The sequence below is a fragment of the Argiope bruennichi genome, chromosome 2 (assembly GCF_947563725.1).
Source record: "Argiope bruennichi chromosome 2, qqArgBrue1.1, whole genome shotgun sequence".
NCBI classification, from domain to species: Eukaryota; Metazoa; Arthropoda; class Arachnida; order Araneae; family Araneidae; genus Argiope; species Argiope bruennichi.
In genome coordinates this window covers 32,375,408-32,401,860 of record NC_079152.1, presented here as the reverse complement: position 1 = coordinate 32,401,860, position 26,453 = coordinate 32,375,408, and the positions used below count along the sequence as shown (strand labels likewise).

General features: G+C 27.8%; 1 protein-coding gene across 2 annotated transcripts in view; it reads right to left on the bottom strand.

Annotated features, from left to right (window-relative positions):
• The window catches only part of LOC129954627 (uncharacterized), a 237,614-nt gene that overhangs the window by 117,388 nt on the left and 93,773 nt on the right, over window positions 1-26,453 (bottom strand). The window contains exon 1 of one of the 2 annotated variants that reach the window (XM_056068158.1): window positions 11,738-12,761. The exons of the other annotated variant lie outside the window; for it this stretch is intronic. The gene's annotated coding sequence lies outside the window, so the exon portion shown is untranslated. Of the gene's footprint in view, window positions 1-11,737; window positions 12,762-26,453 lie in introns of those variants that run through there. 2 annotated transcript variants of the gene reach the window in all.

Below are 26,453 nucleotides of genomic sequence, written 5' to 3'. Positions count from 1 at the left end.
CCGTCGATTACCATTCTGGGTTACCCTTATCTTAAACAGTGTTCATTTGTCAGAGAAGAGATCTATCTCATTGTGGCATTGTTCGGAAGTAGATTACCACTCGCAACAATCGGGGAGGATAAATTACCAGCTGCCGCAATTTCTGTGTCACACCCCTATCATCGACGGCGGAAGTAAAGGCACCGGAACTGTCACACTTTTTGCACATTCCATAGCTTTCCGTCGTACGAGTAATTAAACTTAACAGGCAACTAAACAACAATGGGAGATTGAGAGATGGTAACAGATAAATCGAGAAAAGTAGTTAAAAAATAAAGGCTTTTTCCTATTCCTTAGGTAGTTTGTACTATAAAAAGTTTTCAAGGACTTATAATTCAAATCTATAGGATTATTATTTTTAAGAAGAAATAAATGTATTCACACATAATTAGTTTTGCGTTGGAGATCTAGATTCCTTTCCGATGAAATGAAATTCTACTAAATGAAATTTAAACTTTTTTTTTCATTTTTTCTTATTCATTCTTATTTAGAAATGATATTCAAGTAAATTGTAAGAAATTCGAATAAATGAAATTCAAACTTTTTTCTTATTTTCCTCTTACTCATTTTTATTTAGAAAAAAAATTATAATAAATCGTAAGAAATTTTACTAAATGATATGTAAACTTTTTTTCTTAATTTCTTCTCATTCATTCTTATTTAGAAATGAAATTCTAATAAATTGTAAGAAACTTTAATAAATGAAATTCAAACTTTTTCTTATTTTCTTCTTATTTCTTCTTATTTAGAAATAAAATTCTAATAAATCGTAAGAAATTCTAATATATAAAATTCAAACTTTTTACTTGTTTTCTTCTCATTTATTCTTATTTAGAAATAAAATTCTAATAAATAAAATATAATCTTTTTTTTCTTCTTATTTTCTTCTCGTTCATTCTTATTTAGAAATAAAATTCTAATAAATCGTAAAAAATTCTAATAAATGCAATTTATTAGAATTTTCTTTTATTTTCTTATCATTTAATCTTATTTTTATTTATTTATTCTTAAAATCATATTTTTCATTCTTGCAAACGAATGTCATACAAATTTCAATAAAGAGTTTTGAAAAATTTGCAACTGTTTGTGGATTATAAAATAAAGACAATTCTAATGAGGTCGCAATCACATAATAAAGATTAATGCGCTTATCATGTAATGTTTTTATATTATGCTGTGACACACTACTGCAAGCAACAAATATGATGAAAAAATTAAATTGGGGGGGGGATTTTTAATTCATCATGTTAACGCGAATTCATTTTATTAACAGTACAACTAAAAGCACTTAAACTTTAATAAATATTCTTTCTTGAGGATAATATTTGAACTGTAATAAAATAAGATGAAAACGTAAAATGAAGTATTGTCAGGTTAGTTTCTTATTTCAAAACAAAATTGAAAAGGAAACCAGTGACCATAAGGATGGTAAGTAGCAGTAGCCAATATTTCAATTATTATAAAACAAATAAAGAGAACAATTTCAAAAATAAATTATAAAGAAAAGAAGACATGTATTTTCTTGTTTAAACACACTTCAAACGCGGTTAGATAACAATTCAGCCACAGTTCTCATGAATATTCAAAATGCATTTTAAATGGAATAGAAATACAATAGATAGCTATAATTATCATAAAAAATCTAAATGTCAGTACAATTAATGTATATATAGTGTAGTGTTTAGTTAAAAAAAAATAAAGCATTTTTGTAAAATCAGTCACTAATTTAGCATTCTTATCAAAAATTTTCAATTAATTACTTCACACGGTCTCGGATATCCGCATTCGTTGAATACTTTGATGCATATAAAATATGTAACATCACTTTATAATCTTTTCAATAAAATGTTTTTTTTCTTTCAATTATCTAAATAAAAGAATGAATATAATTAGCAAAAAAGTTCGCGGTTACTCAAACTATAATTATTTTACACATTTTTCTCATACTTCCATTGTTTTTCTTAATTTCATTATTTAATGTAGTTCCGTTTCCTACTATCTGATATCAATGTAAAATAGGAATGATTTAACTCGCCTAAAAAATAAACATTTGCATCTGGAATCAGAATAATTTAGCAGTTTTGTTCAAAAGAATTTTGGAAATAGCTCTTAACGATTTTCCCACATGCTTGTAATTGCTTTATATTTTTAATGCATTCTTTGAGATTTAGTGTTTAAAATCCGATTTAGAGAGAGGTCAAAATATTATTTTCCAATTACTGCGAAAAATATTTTTCATTCCTTTATGGGCGTGACACGTAAAATTACGGGATAAAATTCTTTATACTTTTCGTTATCGCAAATGTTTGCTATCCAAAGAAAATCGAAAATCAATGTTTTATTTAAATGCTTTTCGATTAATAAAATATTGCTCAAATCTGCAATCATTTTACGTAATTGTAATACAAAAATAAAGGAAATATGCCAGTACAAATGTTAAATAACCAGATAATTTTTGTCGTATAAATTTAATGAAATATTTCATATTTAAAGTAGATAAATACTTTTCTTAAATATTATTTAGTAATTTTCATGAAATCTGGGTTTTTTTTTTAATTTAATCAAAATACAAAATTTTGATTTTACTTCATAGCAAACTAAGAATAAATTTATTAATATTCAGAATAACTTATACAATATTAGTCTGAAATTTCATCGCATTGTTATTAAATGCTCTATATTTTCAGCTATTTAATTTTTTTATAAAGCTATCTAAAAACCAATTTTTAAATAAACTTATCAAATTTTGAGGTTTGATTTTGAGGTAATTTTTTTTAAACTTTTGAATATATCCGAATCTTGTTCGAATAGCTATTAGCATACTACAAGGAAAGGGCTAAACGGAAATGTGATACCCATATAATTTTAACTTAGTTAAAATAAATCTTATAAATAAGGCGAAATGTTATAAAACAACGCGAGGTGAAAACAAATTACAAAAATTCTTCTTCACGGTTTTGACATAGTTTGGCATTTTCCCTGAAGAAATAATGAACAAAATCCAACATTTTTACCAAAATGGCCATTTTAATATCTATTTGTACACTTTTATCGAATAGCCGATTAGAGCGTCTCAATAAAGCTTTATTCTATTTGCCTCAAATTTGGTTCATTATACACAAATGAAAAAAAAATGCTTTTAGAATTACGGAATATTTATTTTTTTTATTACTTTTCACACCATTTTTCAGTTTTTATTCAAAACCACACAGGAGCTACTGGAAAGAATTTAATGAAGCTTGAATCAATTCGTTGAAGTCTGAGACGAAAATTCCTTGAAGGAAAAGTCGCGACCTTTCACTTTTTTTTTTTCCAGGGAAGCGTCGATGCGGGACTGAGAAAGAATTTGATACTTCCTACATAAATACTCAGGAGGCAGTGTTGCGATGCAAGAGATCCTAGAAAGTTCAATATTCCAAAATGTGTTGCTATTTTTAGATACAATAGCAAAACTTTCACTTGCTGGAAGTTACATTTATATTAAATAATTCAAGTTATAATAAATTTTTCGTTAAGAGTCATACAAGTATTGCAACAAATGACTTTTTTTCCTCCTGATTAAAGATGACACATATAAATACTAGCATTTTATGACCAAGATGCATATAACTTATCTGTTTCTCTTCTAATCATCCTCTAGATAGGATATTATTGATAAGGGAGTAAACCTAAGTCTGGTTGGTATATTATCGTTCTATAGTATATTTTAGAACGGAACGGTGATAATATATTCATCACCAGAGGTTGTTATATTCCGTCCTGGTGATATTTTTAAACAAGAACATCATTGTTTCTTATAATTACCCTATAGATTGATTTTCTCCGTATCTTACTATATCATATCATGTCGGATGTCTGTATTTATTAATAATACGAAAATGACCACAGATCTCTTACTTAAAAGGCGAAAATGAGCTTTCTTTTTCACTGTTTAAAAGCGTGTTTTAAAAAATATTTGGAGATTTCATCTCAGAATAAACAAAATGGCAACTGAAATTAATAAATATCGTTTATATAATATACGTTTTATAATCACTTCAAAATGTACAGAAATTTTATTATATTCCGTATGTTATTCTAAGAATAATTTTATTGTACATATTTTTTTTTCATTTCATATTTGGTTGTCGTAATTCTTATACATTCTATAGATTTTTCAACAAATATTAATGAATTATTAACAATATAATATGAAATTAACCTACAGTAATTTATATACTGTATACAGTAATAAATTATATAGTAATTTATATACAGTAATTGCATTAATAATGAATTGAGTTGAAATATTAAAATCAAATGAAGTTCATTGTTCCATAAATTGTAAATTCAAGTATAAAATTTATTGAATTACACTACATTTATCTGCATAACTATTTTTCAAAAACCTTTCTCACATTTTTTTTTCTTATAGAAAATAGAAAACACCTGTGTAATTGTCAGTTGCCTACGAATAAAATACTTGGGTCAAATTATTATGATTCTTAAGCACAAAAAAAAATTATTTCGCAAAAAAAGAATACATAAATTTAAACTCGAGTCTCTTTTCAAGGTTGTACTTAAAAAAATTGTCAAAAAATTACAACATGCTTTCTCCATACAATACAAATGCAGTTTCTGTGAAGTATATCAACAGGGGTGATATTTAATCCTTAAACATGATTAATGATATGTTTTTGAGAAAAAAAATAATTTTGCAGGAAAAAAAACTTTTAATATTGAATTAAAACCTTCTTATATTTATTACATGTCTAATATTTGAAGATACTTTTTTATACGAATAATAAATCTCTCAAAAGAATGCGTAAAAATTAACAAGTACATATCTGAAATTGGATTAATTACTCCTGGTATATTCCTATTACAGGATATGTTGTTTATTAATCTATACATATACATAAATGTAAGAATTGAAAAAAAATTATAGAATTAAGTTTTGAACCTAATGTTTAATTAAATTTAACTCATTCTACATGAATCGTATAATTAAAATTTTAGTTATATTCCTTACTCCCACGTGAAAAAATTTAGTAAACAAATCATTTAAAAAATTAATTAATTGCTAATATATTCACAATAAATGGAGGAAAAGCAAAACCCTTTTCGATGTATTTATAATTCATTTTGCAATCAGGATGTGAAGTATGTCACTGGTTTTTGGCTTTTAATCATGGATCAGATTTCCTCTTAATATCTCTAGTCTACCAAATAAGTAGAGTTTTAAACTTATAAACGAAATCCAGGACCTAACATTTTATTATACGGTGCAAAAATTAGATAGAATTCATAGATATCTCAAGAGCTCTGTGAAATTACATTTTAGTGTACAGTTCATTTTATTTGAAGAATGTGTTTTTATTTGACTTCATTTGAATAAATAATTAAACAGTGAGGAAAAATTCAATTGCAAAATTGTTGAGAGAAATATTTGAAAATATGTATTTATTAAATACGAACAGAATAAGCTAAAGACTTAAAAAAAACTCCTTGGTTCACTGCCTAATCTTATACCTGTTGATAGAATAAATGATGTTTCCTTACAAGGAAGTGGAGGTCAACATCTTTTATCGAGGGATGCATCTAAAAAAAAGTGACTCAGTAGCTAAAAGAAGCGATAGAACATAGGAACATTTAGTTCTAAGAGCATCCTCAACCTCTGCAAGTGACCATGACACGACGGTAAGCAAAAGGATGCTCCACCAGCCAACCACTTCAAACGAATCCCTCCAGTAGCAGACGACCCAGAGAGAATAGGAGTCAGTGGGGGACACCCTCACCTGCTGAAGAGGCATTCGCATTCAAATCACAGGGATAAGCTGCCAACCAAGCATAGTGGAATTCCTATCCTTATATTTCTGCTGAAATTGTCTTGTGTTCGCGCTCAGGAGAGCAGGGAGACAACATGATTGATTTTTATTGGGTCCTTAAAGTGTTTGTTTACTTAAATATTTATTCGTAAAGTGCCTGTCTGGCTGGGAAGAGAAACAAATTGCCATGTCATTGTCTGAGGCCAAACACGTTGACGTTTCTGAGAGTTTTTGTCATAAAGATTCACGTTTCTAAATGTGCCTTTAGGATAACTGAGGATTTTAGGTTTGTGGGTCTTGTTGGAAGATATTTGTAAGTTAACTAGTTTCGGTTAACTGTGATTTTAAGGTGGGTTGCATTGGGTCAATTTTAAATTATGTGAAATCTCTCACCAAGCATAAAATGATTTTGGAACGATCAAAATAAAACATTTTTTTAGGAATATATGAATAAATATAATATAGTTGCCGGTAAAGTTTTGATTTCTATAATTTTCCTTAATTTGCATTTCCTTAACATATTTTATTTTAAAAATTTTCTATTAATTTATTATTATCATGAAAAATACTAAGCCACTGATTTACAAATTTATTAAAATCTGTTAATCACAATTTCAATATATATATAAAAAAAGGATATTTGAAATATTTAAGAGTAAAATCCAAAAGGACATTTGAGATATTCAAGAGTATCCAAGTGATTTTTTTCTTTTAAATTAAATGCTACTTTGACTTAGTTTCAGAATAATAGGGGGAGGGGGGACTCTGGAATTTGATACGTGATTTTCTTCAAAAGGATTAAATAATAGCCTGATGCAGAGATCTGAAATTGTGCTTGTGTTTAAGTGGCAGTCTAAATCGTATATTAAACATTATCAATTTAAATTATGGAATAGAAAATAAATGTTTGCTATTAAAATTAAAGAAAATAAATTTAAAGCAAAACAGTACAGACTTACAAGACAGATTGCCTTGTTTACACATCATTCTTCTAATTTTCTAAATTCATGAATTTTACATATAAGAGACAGTATTTAATTTTACTTCAGCATCTTTATAAAGTTATTTATATATAATTACATCACTTGTAGTGTTTAGAATTCTTGATACAGATATACTATACAGCATATTTAGAATTCAAGTTTTATGTACGAATTTATCTATTAATACTATATTATATTTCTATACTATATCAATTAATGCTATACTTCAGGGAACAAAAAAGTGCCAATAAAAGTTTAAAGGGATCTTTCTTGTAATAAAGAATAACTACTTCCTTCAAAGTTTTTCTAAAAAGACTTTAAAATTTAAAAAAATCTGAATAAATACAAATCATTCGCAACCTGATACATAGTTATACGATTTTTTCCATGCCATTGATTTCCAGTACGTTGCATGCAAATTATTTTTCAGATAACTCAATCATATCTAGAAATACAGAAAAAAGTTGAAACCTAATATAACAATATAAAATAGCTACTTTTACTTTTATTCATAAGTAATTATGGTGATATATTGTAAATCAACAATAGCAACCGGAAAGAAATTCCTTGTATAACATTTTTTAAGCAGGAAACTAACGAAGCTTTTCGCATGACCCTTCCAACTTTAACACATGTCGGCACCACTGCAACAAGTGATTCTATCAAACACGTCTTTTTCGTTCAAAAAAAATTATGAGATTCTCATAGGCAGATAAATGTGAAATACGAAAAAAGAGTTCTTCTTCACTGCTTCATTGAAGCTATCGAACAATAAACAACAAGCATCCGCCGGCCCTCACGATGTCCAGCTGTTATCATTGAAAACAGAAGAAAAAAAATGATTAAAAAAAGAAAAAAGATCCCGAAATAGATCCTGTTCAGAAAGACGCGAGCCATTGAGAGTAAAAAAGCCACCGAAAAAGAAATCTGCGTTATTATTATTAAAGATAAAAATAACGAAAGCAGACATTCTGGCAAATCTCCATTGTTCTGATCTTGTTCGTGCTATCGGATCCTCATCTACATAGCGGTACATTGTGTCAAAAAAATGGGTCCTAAACCGTTACACGCGATTTTGGAGAGATTCTCTTCATTCTAACTTTAGAATTGAACCCCCAAAAAATACATATGTAGGTTTCTCTTTTCTCCAGAGCTGCCTAACTCCAACATCACGACGTTCCATTGTTCCTTTGCCACATTCTCGCGTGCGCAAGTTTCCTAAATTCCTCCATGCCTTCAGCTTTTCAGCACGACTATATTCTAAAGATCCGCTACTCATTTTCGAATCACGAATCTTATAGCTGCATAAGCACAAAGGACATGAAAGAAAAATTGAATTAAACGCTCTGTATTGGTTCGAATTTGGAAAGTGTAATCTTTGTTTGTGGATTAGTACTGCAGGTATTTGGCTTTATAACAGTAACAAAGCAAAGAGCTGTTGCATGCAAAGCAGTGTACACGCTTGCGATTCTTTTAATAGAAATGAAAAGCTATAAGGCTATTATATATATAGAGAGAGAGAGAGAAAAAAGAAATAATTGAAATAGCCATCTTGTTTAATTGGTAATTATAGAAAGAATGATATTTATTTTCTTGTCAACAATATATACATTCAATGAAATTGAACAATATTTAAAGTAAATGTATAAATAAAATTTATTCTATTTTTTTTAACTTTGTTATTCAAATATACTTTAAGGTAAACAACATTAATTTGTTTTTTCGTTTTCAGCAAACATAAATGAATTTCTTGGCTGTCCAACTCATGAGCATCCAACGTACAACTGGCCATTTGAAAAACCTAGATTTTATGGATTCAAAGCAATAAGTTGGCAAAGTTTTATCGCATTGGATGAACAGTATGGCAGCGCATAAAATACGAACAAAAATTCATTTTTATATATTAGATATAATAATTAGCAAAGCTTTATTGCATTCAGATCAACTGTACAGCATTGATGAAATACGAGCAAAAAAAATCATTTCTATATTTTATATATAATAGAATAAAAATTCCAATGTTAATTTTTTTTCAGTTAATAACTACATCATATTTAGAAATGAAACGTATTTGATCCAGTTTTACTCGGCAAAGGATATAGATAGGAAAAGCTTTTAATGATAAACATGGAATTCAAAAAGTAGTTCTTGGTTGATAACTGCTATCCATTAATCAAATGAAAGCCTTTATTCCTAATTAAAAACTCAAACTGAAGATCCTGAAAGATTTAAGACGTTTTATGCTTAATGCGCAATTAAGACAGCAATCGGCAACTAAAAAAATATTTAAAGAATTTAAGATAGAAGCTTAATCCGGAAGTGAACTTTTATTCAGCAAGTAGCATAAATCGGGAAACCAGATCACATTTAATGAGAAATCTTAATCCAGGAACATGTTCTAACGAAGCAGTTGCTATAATCTGTTGATAACACTTTAAATGAGCAGTAATTTAAAGTCAGAAATGAATTTATGTACAATCGGTAATCTTAAATACAAAAATAAGATATCACAATTCTACAATCTCAGTCTGAAAATTAATTTTAACTAATCAGTGATAATACTGACTCAAAAAATAAATTTTGTATTCTAATCCAAAAACGAGTTTCCGCTTGAACTGTTATCTTTATTTGTCGTTAATTTTCGTATTCCACAAATAATTCATGCCAAAATGTTAGCATAAGCAATAATTTATCCTCTGCTATCATTATCAACCTTTCAGACCTTACCATTTGATATTTTGCTTATTAGCTGACGTTTCTTGTCTGAAATGACAAGACAGAAAAATATTACCTCATAAATATTCAACACCAAAAAAGAGAAAAGTAGCGACAAGATCTCATTTCCATAAAAAAAATGATGAAATGGTAAAAAATTCGAAAACACCAAAAACTCAAAGCATGCAAAAAAAAGGAGACAAAACTTTGTTTCATGCAATATAACAAACGGGTTTCAAAAAAATTTTCATTAGTTAAAAATCTTTTGACTTTTCAATGAAATATAAAGACATCCAGAAAATGAATTTTAGCATAATAACTGAAGGCATAAACAAGTACAGGAGTCTTAAATTATTTTTCTAATGAAAAGTGATTATCAATAAGACTTCAAGAAAGACTTCAATAAGGACTTCAAGAAAGTGGTCATAAAATCAGTTGGATAAAATAAATTGTTCTCCTAATTATTGCTAAGAATATGGTCTTGATACTAAATGGAAATTTCATTTATTTAATAACGTATCTGTCAGTTACAGATATGAGCGATTCCTGTGATTTGCTTTTTTTTTAAAGTTGCTTTGATGTTGCAGGCTGCATTGGATTTTAGAATAAGTCCAACTTATTTTTTGAATTATTTTAGTATAAAAGATTTTTTTTATTGTTTTCTGTCATTGATTCAATTTTGGAATCAATTATTCAATTTTGGAAGTAAAATTTCAAATTTTATGCCAAAATGCCACCTAATTTTAACCTATAGAAAACAAAATTATTTTTTTCGAGTGTTTATATACAAAGATGAAGGTATTATTAAGAGTACTCTTCACGTTTCTTATTATTATTATAATTATTCTACCAAAAGGAACAAAATTATTCTACCAAAAGGAACAAAATTATTCTACCAAAGGAATATATAATAAATGCTTTTAATAATTGATATGGAATAAAAAATAAAATAATTTTGAAGGTTTGATTAAAAAATATGTTCTTGGAAAACTTTCCTAATTAAAGTTATACATGAAAAAAAAAAAACAATTTATTATTCTTATGGTAGGCTATAAAATTAAAATCATTCTCCACAACTTTCTTCAGAGATATATTTTGACTGTCCTTTTATTATTTAAAGAAAATCGTAGCTAAAATATTTGGAATAGAAAATAATTATTCCAGTCTCTGACCATAAAGAGTGAGCCTGAACTACAATTTTTATGAATATCGGATAGAAATAATTAACAATTCATTGCTGTGTTATATATATATATATATATATATATATATATATATATAGAATTAAAATGCCATTACGAGTTGTCAAAAGTCTTTTCAGTATCTTCACTATAAAGGTACTGAAATAATCAACAATATTTATATAGCTGAAAAATTACACCGTGCCACAAACGACAAAATTTTGAACGATGAAATAAATAAATCGAAGACTAAATCCACAAGTTAAAAATAATGATAAATATCAAGAAAACGCCAGAAACATTATTTAAGACAACTTTTTTTTATCTCTATTCTAACATCATGTTCGAATCATTGGTGTAATCTTTCCAAAGTTGCATACAAAATTCACTTTATTGTTCAACTTATTGTCCCTTTTAGAATAAAAAAATATTAGCTAACAGTTGATTACGGATATTACAGTGCAAGAATACTTCAATAAAACAGTTTATAGTATTAAAAGAACAATCTTAAAATAATTCAAATATTATTCTTGCATTTATATTCTAGTATATAAAAGAAATGCTTATCTTTGAGACGTTTTTCGCTAAGTAGTATTATTTCATTTGGAGATATAAAATTTCTGCTAAATATTAGAAAGGTCAAAATAAATTGTCTAGAGGAAATAATTTCTTTCACGTTGTGATGAAGCGATATTTCCCTTCAGCGTAGAGCAATTCACCTGATAAACGATATAGGGAAAATAAATCTTATAAAAACTTATTATTCTGAGGATAAATTATTTTGAGATAAACTTTTATATGCATTTTCCTTCCATTAAAAGCATGCATATGTAATGGAATTACAGATACATAAAAGAAACATAAGGCTTAATGGCCATATAAAATTCAACGAAAAATTTATTTTTGTTCCAGAAATTTTCTAAATGTGTAAATTATTACCTTAATGAAGAAAAAAATTTTTGACGACATGGATATAGAAATGCTAATCTAAAGAAACTTTAAAATGACTTACTTTATTTCAGGTGTTCGATGTTGAAGATGATGTCAGCTACTCCATGATTGAGAAGTTATTAACGCAGCTTTCAATAAAAACTCCTTTGAAAAGTAATTAATCCATATTGATAATAAATCCACTCAATGGAATTTTGAAAGGCGCACTTTCGATTATTTCACTAATTCACTCTGTAACTTGTCATTTGACAATCAAGTAGTAACTTGTTGAATCCTTCCAAACAAGTTCAACTTGATATAGCCTCGAAGTTGTTCAGTGTTGACAATAAGGAAGACAACTTTCTCAACTTTTCCAAAAATGCAAAATATTCTTTCAAAGCTATTGGGCCTAATCTTCTGGTGGATTTAAAATCAGCCATATCACAAAAAGGAAGCCATTGCCAAGAAAAAGAAATTATATCTTTGAACAATAAATAAAATTTTAATTTAAATTGTTTATTAAAAAATTAATACTTCGGAATATTTTTTTTTTCTTTTATATATATTTTAATTTATCACCAAACGATAACACGCTTTGAACTAAAAATTTTAAGAATTCTATTCAAAATAATTAATTGACTTCGGGAAATAAATAAACCAATCCGGAACAAATTCTGACTCATTCAAATATAATTCCGGCGAAATTCTGATTCTGGTGTTCTGAACTGTTATTGAAAAAAAAACCGTTTGCTGTTCCAGAAGAGGGCAGTATGGAATGCTGCGAGGGTCAGGGCAAATCCTTCTGTAGACACAGCTGATACTTCCGGCTGGTCATAAATCCACAAAGAAAACAGCAATCTTGTAGATGATTTCTAATCTTGGTAAATCAACTCGTATCCACAAATAATTCCACACATCCTTTCAATGTACCTGGCTTTTTTTCCGAATCATTCTCACCTTTTTCTTTCGTCGAAGAACCTCAGGAGGAAAACAAAATCGCTTGGCAGATCAGAGCAGAATGAAATTGCGGCTGTGCCTTTCTTTTCAGCCAGGTATCGGGGAAGCCGTAGAACTGGTTCGGTCTTAGGTAGAACGGGTGGGCAGAATGAAATAAACTCAGCGGTCGCAAAGCGCGCAAGGTAAGATGCGGGATTTATTTCTTTCTTGTTCTTTACTACTTCCTTTCTCGGCAGGGAATTTGATTTTACGAGGAGGAGGAATTAAGAAGACAACAACAGAAAAAAAAAAAGCAATGCTCTTCTTTTGTTGAACCAACTCAATCGCTAGCGTTAAATGTAAGAAAAAAAAAACATTTTTTTTTTAACTCATCCTTTAATCTGTTAATGAGTATTATATATATAAAAAAAAAAAAAAAAAAAAAAACAGGAGGAGTACACCTTTGATGTTGTAGGAAAATAAATAAAAAAAGAAAAATTGAAAAAACTTACAAAAATTATTCTTACATTAAATTTTTCTGTACTCTGAATACACAATATCTCCACAAGGGCCATATATATGCTACAGTCAATATGAATTATCAGTTATTATTAATAACAGGTTTGGTTATTATTAATACTGACCGGTTAGTATTAATAATTGTTAATATTAACCGGTCATTATTAATACTAACCGGTTTGGTTATTATTAATACTGATCGGTTAGTATTAATAATAACCGTACATTTACATTGACCGTAACATATAAACTGTATAGAATGTAATCTTATCGCACGTACAACTAAATAAAATTTTTAAGAAATATAATTCCTTAAAAATAGATTCTATTATAACTGCTCGTAAAAAAATACTGTACAGATTTAATAAGAGAAAATATAAAATTAAAATTATTGTCATTATTTTAGCACTCACTCAAATCAAAAGTAGTATCTTCATATTAAATTTAATAATTAATAAATATAGCATTTAAAAATTGACTTGACTTTTGGACATAAAATCTAGTTTTTTAATTTTTTTTTTGGGGGGGGGGTATTTTTATAATGATAAAATTTATAGTAAAGTTTTATTTTAAAATCTAGTAATCTAGTCTAATCTAGTATCTTATCTCTAGTAGTAAATCTAGTATATTTTATTTCAATAATTAAGGAAAATGTTTTAGAATATATATACACTTTTCTGTAAAAACATGAAATTTCAAAATTTATCGCAATAAATTTTACACTAAAGCAATACAAATTTATCGCTTAATTCGTGCTGAACGTAATTTTTGAAGTACTTAATGCCATTTTTATATTAATGAAATTTTGACAATAAGAAGAGAGCTTCGAACGATCGCATAGTTCATGAATTTACACAGCTATAAGCTATTGAAAGAGCACTATAAAATGAAACAATTTTCTTACTGATTTTAACTATAAATATGTACATATTTAATTGGAATTTTAATACAAAGAAAATCGATCAAAATTATACAAAACTACAGTTTTTTAAGATTTTCCAATTGCACTTGGGTAGGTTCAAATATTTCATATTATTTCTCTTCTCATACAAAGTATTATTATTAAAAGTATTAATCTCATACAAAGTATTACATACGGGTATCGTATTATTTTCTTCTCATTTCTCTTCAATACAAAGAGAATGTATTAAAATTATCCAAAATAATTAATTAATTTAATTCCAATTATTTAATTCCAAGTTCCAATTCAATTACTACAGATCACCATGGGTTCGAGGAATCCAGAATTATCATGTTTGTGAACACGAAAAAAAAACAAAAAAAACTTTGAAACTTTGATCAAGACAGGTGAAATTTGGTGTGTGGATTTAACACCAAAGTTGTCAGAATTTACAGATAATCTATTCAGAGGAAAGTTGTCTATCCGAATACAAGTGAATACGATAATTACAAAACTTAAATAGTTAGGTAAATAGAATTTGGTGCAAAAATTTAGCATATAATACGTAGATCCGTGCAAAAATTTGGAAACAAATCCACCGAAAGGTTAGCCGTCTGTCTATCTGTATTTTTGCATGCATCTAAATACAGAGAAATTCTGTGTGTCAGCTTATATAAATATAAATTAACACGATAAATACAAAATGAAGACAGCAATGTAAAATTTGATGGCTAAATTCATCATCTAAAGTGAAGTTATGTATGAAATTTCGAAACAAATCCTTCAAGATGTCGACCATCTGTCGATCCGTAATTTCACAAGCAAGTAAACAAGATAATTTAGAAATGCAATAACTTATGTATAAGAAATCTGGTGCGTGATTTTGCAGCTATAATTATAGTTCTGAATAAAAATTTCTGTATCAATCGGTTGGAAAAAGAGCGCCCATAATGGGCATTCGGATTTCTGGTAATTGTATATTTACTGCTTTCCGGCGATTAATCGCCACAAAAAATCGCCAAATGTTGTACTTTAATAGGATCTTTCATAACTATTATGCCGGCGTCCTGGCATAGGGGTAGCGTGTCTTCCCCGTGATCAGGGCATCCTGGGTTCGAGTCCCGGTTCGGGCATGGTTGTGCTTCCTCTGTTCTATCTGTGAGATGTGTGAATGTGCCATCCTGTAAAAAGGGATTGTGCAAGCGAATGAGTGATTCATGAGTGGCAAAATCATACTCTTGGCCCTAGTTGGCGCCACTAAAACAAGAGACGCATCCTATCGGCTTAAATCGCTGTCTTCGTAACAGTGGGGTTGTCCATGGCAAGTGCCATAGGAAACAACATAACTATTGTTCGCCAATAGCATGCAGTTAAAAATACACACAAGCACATTTATAAGAGAGTATGAGAGAAAATTTTCGGGAGATCATTCCCACTAGTCAATTTGAGTTGCCACAGACCATATTAAAAAAGTTTGAGGAAAAAATAATTCTTCTAATGATTTGTAAATTGTCATACTTACGCAAAAATATTATAAACCAATCTCGTCTCAACACGATCGTGCTCAAAAAGAAATCCGATACAATGGAAAATATATTTGTCTCAAGAAGGCTTAAGATTCTTTTTTTGTATGACATGAAGGTCATAATAAACTAAAAATGAAAGAAACCACAATGCTGTAAGATAAAATCACCTGAAAAGTTATTCCGATCGCTTACTCCACACTTAGAAGAAAGAAAGAATGAATGAATTGTGCAATAAGGGAACAGTGAGCTTCCGGTTCGAGAAATAATCTAATAGAACTAATTATTTTTCAGAAAAGATTCCATTGGTTATTATCAAGAAATGATCTGTCATTCTATGTCTAGGTAATCTTTATCACTTATAATAATAATTTGATGTAATACAAATTCGATTTATTTATTTATTTTGAATTAGAGCTGCTTCATTTTCCTTTAATACTACCGTATTCATAACCACTTTTATACTAAAGCACTTTTATTTTAGAAACAAAAAATACTGTAGCAAAGCAATATTCCTATGATTAATAACTCCGACAGTCTGGTTTGGTAGTTGCTAAAATTTCAAGAATTTTTCACGTGCATTAGGCAAGATTGCGGTAACCTTCCATTCTTTTCAGCAATCATGAGGTTTCCTCAATTTATCTTGTTTTACTCATAGTGAATATAAACATATTTATTTATAGCTAGCTGCCTTTCGAGATCTACTGGGGTCGTCCAGATTATTGACTTTCTTGTATTCATTGACTTTTTATGATTAATATGGAAAGCAGATTTTAAATTTCAGTTTATTTAATACAACTAAAACATGTAAATTTAACTGAACTAATCTGCATTACTTTATTTTGAGCATAAATTAAAAATATATATATTATGAAATAAAAGCGAAAATCCAATCTCAAAAGTAATATCCAAAAAAAAAAAAAAAAAGCTATTTTTAAATATACATTTTAACATTGGCAAAAGCATGCGACTGAAACGCATTCAGATGCGTCCATTTTAATGGATGCGTTTGAATTTTGTCGATTTTTTTGAAATTAATTTTTAAAAAAATGCACAGAATAAACAATTTGTACAGAAATGAAATTGATAGGAAAGGAGGTAATTTTTTGAGTTTTAAAATAAGATGAAAAAACATTTTTTTGAGGTTTATAGAATTGGAAGATATGGTCATCTATTTCAATTAATCCCCCAGCTGCGTATCCCGCGATTTCCACGGTTTGACATTCAGTCCATTTTCTGTTGCATCCCGCATCTTTCACAGTTTAGAGCGTTTATTTTTATAATTACAGACTTTTATTATATTATTATCGAGTAACATATAGTATTACTTCACTTTCTTTGAAAAATATTTCAACTTATTTGCAAACATCGCATCTAAATAGTTATTCTAAAGAATTACGCAGCCAGAGGGTTAATAAGTCATTCCAATTATCCATCTATAGAACGGTTAAGCCTATTTTCCCACTTGATTAAATACCCACATAATAATAACATTTTTTATGACAGATTTTTCGCACTTTTTAATTTTTATATAAATAATTATGAGTTGTCCTTCAATCATCCTTATCTTCCCATGAATTTTTGAATTTGATCTAAAGGCAATTAATGCAATATTAATAAGTTCACTTCTACTTAAAAACTTATATTATACTCAATTAGTTAATAGCTTTACATTATTTTAAAATTATTAGAGATCGTCGAAAATTTAGAATTCATGTATACGATGTATCAAAATTCAATCAATTAGCCGGCAAAAAAGAGAATGATACGTATTCACATATCTCTACTAATAATTAAGAACAGCGTGTGTTACCGTGTATTAGCCCTCAACAGAACCAGACTGTTTTCCTTATTGTTACCAAATTTGGCAACATATATAAATTGCAGATCAGAAATGTGCATCTTGGTGCGATTTTTTTTTTTTTTTAAGTTTCAAATAATTGAAAATTAAGCTGAATATTGACGTTTTTCCATGAAAGCTTATGAAAATATTATTACATAAAAAAGTTTAACACTATTCCAAAATTGTTTTAAAAACTGACTTTTAAATTATACCAATTTAATAGCCATAGATATTTTTCATAAATTTTGGCAATTTTTTAAAAATATTTTCGCTGGGTTTTCAACAATAAATATACATTGTTTGCCCTGAAATTCGAATCCTTTTTTTTATCAAATATATTTTCGCGTACTTATTTTCTATCGTTATAAGCTAATAAAAAATAATTATATTTAATATCTGTGAAGTTTACAAGAATTAAAAGCATACAGTCACAATACCGCGAAATTTAGAAATTAGAATAACCAGATATTTATTGTTCTAATAGCGCTATGATGACATAAAACAGAGCAGAAAGATGAAGTCATAGTAATTACAGAGACCTCATTAGAAACATTCATATTTACATTAAATAGAACATATTTATACGACAATTAAAACAATACATCTGTAATGTCTGACGGATTTCGGAATAAAGGAATTGAAAATACATCTGATATTAAATTTAATTAAATTTAATAAATGAAAATAGAAAAGGGAAACTTTAAGCCATTATTTCCTTACATATTAATTTTAATTTATTGTACTATAAAGTTTAATTTTTTATCTAGACATGTAAATAATTGCTATTAATTAATTCTATTGTTATATTACATCAAAATTTTTTAATTGTTTAAGTTAAGATTCATAAATTAAATTAAATGAATATTATATTACATTAATTAAATCTACTGAATTCTTTTACTTTACTTTATTTCCTCCTTTCCTTTATGTTTGCATACTTTGTGTAAATTATCACTGGATCTTAATTCATAAAAGCTCTGCCTTGGACCAAGTGCTTAGTATTGAAATTTAAAAAAAATGAGTATAGAATATTAATTTTCATTTAAAACACTTTCAGAACTTCCCAAGAAATTCTTTTCCTTCTTAATGACTTTTTTTACTAATTTAAAAGCACTAAATATTTCCCTACGCCTTCATCAATTAGTAAACAGACCAATTCTTGTTTTTTCAGTAAGGAGGTCAGTCTAAAATTACGTTAAAAATTCCTTCCACCTAAGCACAAATTGTTATTACAGAATAAAACAATGAACTATTAACAAATGAAACAAGTTGTTTCGTAAAGCTGAAAGTCAATTAGTTCCATTTTTCACAATAAGGAAATGCCGTAGCACAAAACGTTTTATAACAGAACTACATAACAAACGTGTCTTTTCCGTACGCTTGAACACCTTGGTACATATTGTCATAGACACTAAAAACATTTCCGCTCTTTCCTATTTATTATTATTTTCTTTATATTCTATGTTGTCCCTTTTTTTCTTTTTCCTACTTATTATTCCACAGAAATATCAAATGATATTTTCATATTTATAAAATTTTATAGATAAAAAAAATTTTTATGCAGAAAATTAAGTTGGACATGTTTGTTAAAAGACATGAAAGGAAAAAAAATGGAAATACATTTATGATATAGCTTAAAATAAATATGTTTCGCATACTCTTTAAACTATATTACAAATTTTTAAATATACCTCCGGAGATATTATAAATCTAAGGTAATAATTCTAAGGTATTTAGCAAACATTTGTTAGTGTCTAATTTACACTAAAAGATCTGCTCTTAAATGAACATAATTTAATGTAATAAGAAAAGAAAATAATTATAAAATTTTTATACGACTGCTGATTCGAAAACAAACAAGATGTTGTGTCGCAAAACCAGTTATATGGTTTTATTAAATTATATAAATGAATTTCAAAGTTAATAAAGCACTGAATAAAATCTAGTTTTCGTTCTAATGTTGAATATTCCAATGTTCGAAAAGAACAGAATTAAAAGAAAAGAAAATGAAAGAACTATCTTTTAAATCAGATACAATCTTCGATTATTTTAAATTGTTAAGAAATCAAAGGTATCATTCTGATTCTATTTTTTTTATAAATGTTTGCAATATCAAAATTGCCTTTTAATATATTTATGAACATCAGCTTTCTGAATATCCGATTCTTCAAAGAAAAATCTTATATAATTTTTTCAGTGTTTGATAAATAGTAGATTTTTCAAAAGAATAATCATTTAAAAATTGAACATATAAAATATAGAATTATGAACTTTAATGTCAGCATTGTCATAGTGAAACACTATAATAATATTACGTTCTACCTTTTATTAATATAAATATATCATTTCTTAAACCTTATACGGTAGGATGTCTACCCTCAAGTAAATCGAAACTGCCACACCTGAAACGAAAACTAGTTTTCCAAATAACCTTCACCGCCTTTGAAATATCGACGGTTATCACGTAATTTTATCAGTTTAAGTCTCTTTCTAAATTTTAAATTCAAAATAAAATTTTGAAAATTTTCTTATTTCACTGCAGAATTCCTTCTGCTACATTGCTTTCAAATATTAGGCTTAATTATTATTCCATGCAACATAAAAGATACTCTAAACACTGAGAAACGTGTACATTATTAATTTTTCCATTTTCAAGGCCTTCGATACACCGTGTCTCTAGTTATAATGTCAGAAATTTGGAGGTAATTAAAGATTAATTACAAATTTATTAATAAATGGCATTGTTAATTACAGATAACAAAATATTGAAATAAAATAAGAATAAAAAAATAATAATATTAACAAGATTAGTCAAATAAATAAAGTAAATCAAAGTTTTTTCGTTTGTTTAGAATATTTAAACTAAAATTTACTATTACAAATAAATAAATGTCCTTCTAATCTCAAAAACATTTCTTTTCAAAGAGTTAAATATTAAAACCTCGAATAAATTAATTACCTTATCTATATTAATCTATCATTCACTTTAAAGTAATTTTTTTTAATTTTTAATTAAATTTTTGAAAGAAGTAATAATGCATATTACATTAAATGGGGAAAGGGGGAAAAAAGAACGTTTCCTACCGCATTTATTAATTTATAGCAAACAGTTATCTTCAAATCATAAAACACGAATCACGAAGCTTGTTTTACTTGCAATATTGTCAATATCTTATATATCAACATGAACGATATCAAATAATCATTGAACAATGCAGTGAAACCAATCAGAAAAATCCATTCCATTTGCTATTCGTTAATTATGTTTAATTGTCTTCACTCTTCATAATTGAGCAGGTCTGATATTTAAATGCTCTGATCTGAATTGACAATTAACCCATTGAATCAGAATCAGGAATAAATTAGTTTTAAATGTGATAGATCAGAGATTAATAATTTTTTTCATTATATTGTTAATTCCAAATATTACAGACCCTGATTTCTTAAAACTTGGAGACCTTTGATATTTGTATTTATTTAATAAGAAATACAAAAAATTAAAACTAAACTAAATTTCTTACTGCATGATGAAAATTTATGATTCATCAAATATTTAATAGGCAGAAACTTTATTTTGTAGGTCAAGTTAATTTACGATTCAAATTTATTTTAAATGTTTTAAAAAATTGTTTTATCTACTGATAATTGTGCATTTTTAGTTATCACTAGAAAAATTTGGATTGTCATGAAATTTAAGAATTTGTAACTGTTCGAATTTCGAATTCAGATTAATTCGAATTCGAATAGTTACAAATTCTTAAATAGATTAATTCGAATTTACTGAACTCTTAACACCATACCTCCGTTACTAGAGCTCATGTGGCCTTGTTCAGGTTTTGTATAGATATAGGTAGACTATATTTAAAAAAATTATACTGTAATCAGTAGCAAGGAAACATACGAAAGACAAAATATGAATATATATAACATTAACAAAAATGGTTAAAAGCTAAAACGAATATATATATGTGTGTGTGTGTAATGATATTTTAAATTCTAATTTCAACTCTAAATAATTCAACTGAATCTTTGTAAAAATGATTGCGTCAGCGGTTCCCACGTGCCGAGTGGAAGGGATAGAGAATCGCTGATTCAAACGGATTCTTCTAAAGGATCCCTCTGTTTTTCTTGTCAAGGTCGACACGTGTGAGAAATTCCAATCAAATCCACACGTGTCAGATATATAGTATATATATATGAACATGATAATGTACAAAGAGTGTGAAAAAAATAAAGTAATTAAAATGAAATTTTGATTTACTGGGAAATCAAGGAAGTTCTAAATCCATGGTATTCAACTTCTTACTTTCTCATATATGTAATATAGAGAAAATATAATAACAACCTAAACATTCGAACTCGAGATTCTGGCGAATCTCCACGGTTTAGAAAGTTGAGTCCTGAGTTCCAGAAACACATTTTTGAAAAACGTCCGTCTGTCTGTGACAACGGTAATTCAAAAACGCTTTTGAGCTGGATAGATAAAATTTGGTATACGGTCTTTATACCAAATTTATAGATTTCTCTCAAATAATGAGTAAAATCCGTTTAGTGAAAGTCTGTCTGACTGGCCTCCGTTTATATTCAATATGATAACTACAAAACGGAGAGAGCTAGATGGGTAGAACCTGGCACACGCATTTAACATCTATAATGTAGACAACTATGAATTTTTGAGCCAAATCCAATGAGAAGTTTACCGTCTGTCGGTCTGTACTTCCAGAAGTATATAAATTCGATAACTCAAAAACGCAATGAATTAAATATATTAAACATGATACTGGATTTTGTGACTACAAGTGCGGTTTTTTAACAAATTTTTGTTTCAACAAGTTGAGAAAAAACGTATCTAAAATAAGATTCGATTTTCCAAGAGCTTACTCGCCAAATAACTCGCCAAGGATAACTTGATAGATTCAGTAAAAATTCTAAGATTAATATTTCGCAACTATTTTACGCCAATGCCATGCAAAGCGTTCTCTCGTATAACACTTTTATTAAAGAGCATGCGCGAAAGTATTGGGAAGATTACTACCTCTGTTTATAATTTAGAAAGACAGTTTCAAATATCAATAAAGCTTCAATGGCCTCGTGAGAGATTCTTGGATTTGCAATCTTAGAATGCAAGATTTGAAATTTCACTTCACCAAAATTTAGCGTTTCAAACGACTCCATAAAAATTAACATTGAATTATCTTTCAGTTATTTTAACTTTGTTATTTCACGAAGAGAATGCCGGGAAAAAGTGGCGACTTTAAACCACAAATAAAAATTATGAGGTCTCTTCTAAAATTACTCTCAAGTTTCCTCGCAATGGAGAGTCAATATAACAAAATTATTCTTAGTGTCAGATCTGTTTCCGTCCCTTCAATTAAATGGATTTAAACAAATATATGTAAAATATTTTTGGCATCAAGTATACAATACATTTAACTATCTATCTGAAGGTGATTTAGCTCTTGAGTTAATTAAATGTATCCTTTCTGATTTGGGTTTCAATAATTTGTTTTTTCATATTTTCTGTCGTTTTTTTTTATTTTGTTTAATTTTTTAAATTTTACAACCTTGCCAGGGTAGATTTCAAATTCAGCATTTCCAAAATTATATAGATGTATACGTCAGATGCAGGCAAAGGTATTTCTTGCTAAATAGATGCTTATTATTTTTAATTAATTTATAATATTTTGGATGAATACAATTTAATGTATATCAAATAAATATTATAGTGGTATAACCAAAACATCTATACAGTTTAATAAATAAAAGTATAAGAGTTTCTTTATTTTATTTTCCTTTCTTAAAAACTTCTTAAATATATCGTAATCTAATTTGTATAAATTTTCATGCGAAAAAATCCAATGCAATTACATAAATTTAATAAACAGTATTTATATAACTGATAATTATTAACTTTTTTGCCTGCGACGATCGGCTGCAATCAAATTACATACAGTGAGTCATCTTTAAGCATAACGCTATGATTTGATATAAAATACCATATTTTAGTTATTGATCCTCGGAATTATTTTTCATAATAGAAATAGTTAATTTACAATTTATCATATTTAATTTTAGTCTTCACTTTAAAAGGAAAAGGAAGTCATAAAACTTGAGACAGCTAGTCATTTGAATATAAGCAGCTTTCCCGTATTTAACATTACGCACTCACATAATGCCTTAAAATGGTAAACATTAATTAAATAACCATTAACCTAATTTTAGGCCCAAAGGTTAGGAGTGTCTTCTCTGGTTCGTCTCTCATGTCAGAGTGTGTAATAAAAAGCTGTGCTATGACACTATTCTCAGTAATTTCGTGCGTGCGTTTGTCCTCAGTATGGAGTTCGCTTTTGTCAGAGTCATCTTTTAAAATAGGATTCACTAAAGTAACAAATTTAGATATTTTGTAATCTTAGGTAGTGAACAATATGAAATCTCTCTTCTAATAAGATTATCAATTTAGTTTCATATTTCAGTACATTTTTAACAATTACAATTTAATTTATATTAATATTTTTAATTTTATTAATTTTGTGAATATATATTTACATTTATGACTCCATACGGTTTGGTATCCACGTTTGTAGATATATATATAATATTGTTGAAACGTATGTTTGTCTTTAAAAATATCCTAATAACTAAGTGATTATTGGCTAATTTTACTTCATAAAGTTCTAACATTCGTCTAATAATTGTATCATTCATAGAATTCGTATTTTTTGCGAACTTATTTAAATGGTAACAAAGAAAATAGTTTTTTAATCGACTTGTGGTCTCCTCTAAGTATAGAGGCTCTAGGCAGCTTCCTAATTTGCCTAGTTGTAATTCCGACAATAACTGACTACAGTTAATAACAAGGTTATATGATAGTAAATAACGAAAACTCCTCTCAGCTAGCGGTCATAGGCAGCTTCCTATTATGTAAAACCGCCAATAAATGACTATAGTTAGTAAAAAGATTATATGATGGTGAACAAAGAAAATAGTTTTTTTAATCGAGTTGCCTGTAATCTCCTGTCAGCTTAGCGGTCCTAGGCAGCTTCCTAATCTGCCTAACTGAAAATTCGCCAATGACTGACTAAAGTTAGTAACAAGATTATATGATCGTAAAAATGATGAATTATGACTATAGTTAGTAACAAGATTATATGATAGTAAAAATGATGAATTATGACTATAGTTAGTAACAAGATTATATGATGGTAAAAATGATGAATTATGACTATAGTTAGTAACAAGATTATATGATCGTAAAAATGATGAATTATGACTATAGTTAGTAACAAGATTATATGATAGTAAAAATGATGAATTAAGACTTTAGTTAGTAACAAGATTATATGATGGTAAAAATGATGAATTATGACTATAGTTAGTAACAAGATTATATGATAGTAAAAATGATGAATTATGACTATAGTTAGTAACAAGATTATATGATGGTAAAAATGATGAATTATGACTATAGTTAGTAACAAGATTATATGATCGTAAAAATGATGAATTATGACTATAGTTAGTAACAAGATTATATGATAGTAAAAATGATGAATTAAGACTTTAGTTAGTAACAAGATTATATGACGGTAAAAATGATGAATTATTGCATGCATATTACTCTAATTTCTGGCAATATATTGTGCATTTCACATCGTCGAAACCATTAAACAAATTTTTCGACGTTCAAGGTTTGCAGTTCCTGAACTTGCAAAGTTGGGATAGCATCGGAATATGCACGGTAAACCCTCGAATGTCATAGCAATCCGTAAGTGTGACCTTCCCTCAAATTCAACGTGAATTGAGGCAATATTATGCCTTGTAGTATATCGAAGAAAACTGAATGCTGATCCCCCCTCCTTCCCAATTTCCACCAATTCATCAAAATCACTAGGTTAATTTTTTTGTTTTTATTGATTACGATATTTTCTCTTCTTTCGTATACAGAAAATAAAAAAGACCTATATTTCTATAGAACAAAATTACAGACGATTTAAGAAATGTTGCAGCTGTTCTTATTTTATTTTACTCATCTTCGCAACAAGTTCATGACAAAATTATAATTGTTATTATTTATCAAAACATATTAAAAAAGGCAGAGGGAAAAAACTAAATAATATGTCATTTATATAACAAGAGACAAACAAGAACTCCTCTATCATTTAAAGTCAAGGATCGCTTCACCATGAAGTTCAGGAAAATGCTTTTACTTCCGTAAATAATTGCGCATAAAAACATTACGCATTTATAAACATATTCATTATAAAATGCAATGGTAGCAAAAAATTTAACTATATGAAGGTCAGTTTAAAATATCGGATGGAAAAAAAATCGTATTTTGAATATGAGAGGAAAAACATGATGATTATATGTTATGAAAAGATTTGTAAGTTGTCAATAAAAACCGAATGCTTAATGGTCCATATAAAATTAATAATCTTATTACCACTCTAAAAAGCAATACAATTTTCCAAATCAATAGATTTGTTGTTTAAAAAATTAAAACTAGAAAAAAAGTCTTCCATATTGCTTTGACAGCAAAGATGATTTTTTTTTAACACGGCTCTTATATCATAGCAATAAACAGTAAACATATAATTTCCAGATTATAACTAGTTAATTGCGTACAAAAAATATAATTAATCACTGTTCACCTAAAATTCTTTTTGTACAGTGTATTTGTATTTGATTTAATATTTTTCATACATATGTTATTAAATAATTTGCTTCTTTGTATAGTTTTGTGATCTTAAATGTTTTATTCTTTATGTAGTATGACTTGGAAAGTTTGCCATTTGTTTTAGTTCATATATGTAATCATCATGATACTTCGTATTCATACTCAGAATGAGTTCTTCATAAATATTTTACACCCTTATAGTTTCTTGATTCAAAGAATATTGCAAAAGGTTTTCTGTTAGAAAAAGGGAATACTAGTTCGAATTTGATATTCTCTTTTAAGATACTTATCAATGATTGTTATCATAGAAACAGAACAAATATTACAGAATAATATAAATATTACATATTATATAACGTTATAACGTATTACATGTTATTTCACATATTATTTACGCAA